This window comes from Nothobranchius furzeri, chromosome 16 (genome assembly GCF_043380555.1).
Source record: "Nothobranchius furzeri strain GRZ-AD chromosome 16, NfurGRZ-RIMD1, whole genome shotgun sequence".
Lineage (NCBI taxonomy): Eukaryota > Metazoa > Chordata > Actinopteri > Cyprinodontiformes > Nothobranchiidae > Nothobranchius > Nothobranchius furzeri.
In genome coordinates, this window is record NC_091756.1 from 20284216 (window position 1) to 20288027 (window position 3812).

Genomic DNA, 3812 nt, shown 5'->3' on the forward strand with positions numbered 1-3812 from the left:
CCTGATTGGACCTTGTTTTCACACAAATGGACCCAGAATGATGTGAAATTGTGCTTCGTGCAACATAATTCTGGGTGCCATTTACAAACCATAAGTGCTAATGACTCCATTCCTTTTTGTGGTTGTAGAGGCTGTTGATTGGAGTACACTAAAACAAACCTGATCTCTCAAGGCCATTCAGAAGCCATGTTATAAGCCCACAAATGTGTAACTGGACTACTTCTTTAAATTGACACCAGATCCGGTTACCTTTGGGACATGGTTTGACCCCCTTAGGAAAGTGCTATCATCATGAAACGTTCAGATCACTTACAACTCAATAGATTCTATCTTCCTGTAACGTTTCAGCCTGATTGGACCTTGTTTTCACACAAATGAACCCAGAATGATGTGAAATTGTGCTTCGTGCAACATAATTCTGAGTGCCATTTAAATTCATAACTGCTAATGACTCCATTCCTTTTTGTGGTAGTAGGGGCTGTTGATTGGAGTACACTAAAACTAACCTGATCTCTCTAGGCCATTCAGAAGCCAAGTTATAAGCCCACAAATGTGTAACTGGACTACTTCTTTAAAGGAGACATAACATGCTTTTAAGTTATTCCTTTTTACATCTAAATCATTCAGTTGGGGGTCTAAATACAGTGGAACTGCAGTTCTTTGGTCTGATTTCCTCATTATTGTTGCTCTACAGACCCTCATCTACCCCTGTTCTGAGGAGAGTCTTGAGAACGAGCCGTTTTTGGGTACTGTCTCTTTAAACTGGAGGAGGAGCTGTAAACTCCGCCCCCCTCCATAGTGCAGACCTGTACTCTCCTCCCCCAGTCGGACTTTGTAGTTCTATAAAGAAATCATTATTTAGCATAGCAGATTTAGCATAGCATATTAGCATTTTAAAACATGTGGGGAGGGTAGTTCATCAAGCTGTTTCAAGGCTGCTAACTCTCTCATGCATTTGTCTGTAGTCACACACACACACCCGTCACTGCCGACGGAGGGACCAGCTAGCAGGCACGTGCGCGCGCGCGCACACACACACACACACACACAAGGAATGCTGCTTGCTTATTTATTTCTATAAAAAATGTTTTAAAAAATGATACAGCTCATTAAAACACCATTAAAAGAATACATTTTATTAAGATCTCTATCTAAATATATACATACATATAATTATAAATAATTTTATAAGTAGTCTTATTTTATATTGGGTGTCTTAATGGCTGAAAATGGATAAAAAGCAGTTACATTTTAATTTAAAGATTTGAGATTCGAGTCAAAAATAAAGAACATTCCTCCAAATGTTCTTTAATGTCATCATTATAATTCTAATGCTTACAACTTTGTTTTTATTGTCTGCAATGCGTAGCCTATATCTTTATTAAATGTGTTTAGCTGTAAAGTGGTAATTCTCTCTAATGTGTACAGAGAGGTGGACATCAGTGCTGCAGTGAAATTCCCAAGATCAGTCTGCTTTGCTAACAAATATAGTTAAATCTTACCTGCATTCTAAATAAATACCGTTAGGTGAAAACATCAGTAGGCATTGAGTTATTGATACAATCCCTAACAGCCAGAATGGAAGAAGAGCATGCTGGGTCATCCTGGATCTGAGCCTGTTCTGTGTATTTACCTACAGGATGCAATAAATGTCTACAAGGCTGAGTTTGGACCATTACATCTAAAAGAAAACATACAATCAGTGATTTTTTTAAATTGTTTACATTAATATACAAATGTTCTAAGTATTAACCTCACAGCAAATAAGTAGAACTATATAATAAACAGGCTTTAGTAGTTAAACAGGCGTTGTGCACACAGGTGCTTTGTGTCTCGGTGCTGGTGTCTAGGTCTCAGAGTTCCTGTCCTCCTGCCGTCTTCTGTTGTCCTCAGGATACGGATTGATGTTTCCTGATGATGAGGGAGGGGCAGTATGTGGGCTTCAAACTGGTCCTGGATAACAGTGGGAGACCTCCGTTGTCTGAATACTGAGACCAGAGGGTTGGTGAGATGCAGATCTTCTCTACCTCATCTAGAAACGGAGTTGGTTCAGGGAAAACTTTTCCAAAGACCAGTTCCATGATGTCATCGTCATATTCTGCAATGATAGACGATAACTTTAATGACATACTTTGTTTACAAGCAGCTTTAGGAAAGTTGTTTCTTTAGCTTTCATGTTTATAGTCACGTTTGTGTTTGTTCACAAGTTCACTTTGCTGCAGTGACTTCATATTCTTACAAATGTAATAAAATAGTGACACTAAAATTATACAAATGATTCCTTATGAAAGGAAGCTCATTAGAGAGCAGCGCAGACAGACTTACTACATGCTGCAGCTGTTTTTACAGGCCAGCTGCTGCTGAATTTGGGGAAAGTTATTCTGCACACATCCAGATCAGATGGTCGATTACAGAAAATAATGTAATTCAATAATTTCTAAACAGATTAAACAAGTAAAACATCAAATAAATCACTCTGCTGTCATCAGACGGAGTGATTCAGGGGGTGAGGTGTTCTTAATGATGAGGGTGGCTGAGGTGTGTCATCACTCACTTTGGTCTGGTCCAGACCGTCTCTTTACTGGTGGGTCTCCTTCCTCAGTAGGTGACGTGAAATGCCAACATCTGAACGTTCTGTGTTCCTTAGAGGAGAAGAAAAGTAACATTAGCAAGCTGGCTAAATTATTTTTTACTAGCATCTCGGAGAAGCAGATCTTCACTTACCTAAACATCAGACCAGTTTGTCCCAGCTGAGCTCATCAGGGCTTTAGTCTGACAGCCTGTCAGTGAAACACGGCTCCAGTCTTCTGGATGTTGACTCTAAAAAGCAAAGGAGCATTTTTACTTTTGTTTTACAGCCGATTTTATCAGCTTTCCGACGCTCACGCTCATACAGACGGTGAGCTTTGCTGCATCTGACTGATAAAGTTAGTTTTTATATCTGCAGTGAGACAAAAAACTAACCTCACTCCACTCAGAGATTGTTCTTTAAAACTATTAAATCCACTGTGTTGACGCACTTTAATGACTTTGTCACGCTGCATTTTAGCTGATATGGGACTTTATTTACTGGATGCTAAGATTACATCACACTCACGTAGAATAACACACAGGCTCTCTGCTTCTACAATCAGTGGGAGGTTATCATCTGGTGTAAAAGAAGGCGTTGATCAGAAATCACGTTTTATTCCACGAAAATCAGCCAAATCCACATTGATCTGGGTGCTAACTTTACTAGCGATAGCGATAGCAAGCCGGATGCTAACGCTTTAGTGCTGCTAATGCCCGTAAATCTAAAGTAAAGTTTGTCGACATTTTAGAGTGATATGAAGCTTACCGCTCTGCTGCTGTGTCCCGGTGCTGCCACATTCAGATGCAAATGACTCCTTTTAGATAGATGAAGCCCTCAGTACTTACTAGCCTGGAGACAGGAACGAACGAACCACGCGCGCGCGCGCGCACACACACACACACACTACTTTTTCTTCTGTGTTTTTTTAGCAGTAGTGTCATCAGCTCCTGGGTTTAAGTACTGCCACACCACCCTTCCTTAAAACGAGGAACAGTTTTGAGCTGTGTGTGGCTAAAATAACCAGACATTCTGCATTTTTCCAATAGGACTACAAAAAATCTTAGCGAGAAGAAAAAATGGCGGATTGGCTCTGTGTTTAGCCGAGGGCCATTACCATATTTGGTAGTTATCCTGACTAAATTAATTACTGACGTAATGGATAATGTAAAAACTGAACGGGTGGACAAATATGCCCAAAACTTAATTATTAAATATCTAAATAGCAACTCCAGTGAATAAT

At 39.8% G+C, this 3812-nt stretch overlaps 1 long non-coding RNA gene across 1 annotated transcript; it reads right to left on the reverse strand.

The window, feature by feature from the left end:
• Positions 1–1872: 1872 nt before the first annotated feature.
• On the reverse strand, positions 1873–3476 carry LOC139063510 (uncharacterized). The gene is made up of 4 exons (XR_011516871.1): positions 3338–3476; positions 2725–2820; positions 2555–2642; positions 1873–2098 (listed from the first exon to the last, which is right to left on the reverse strand). It is a non-coding gene; the product is annotated as an uncharacterized lncRNA (long non-coding RNA).
• Positions 3477–3812: the final 336 nt, after the last annotated feature.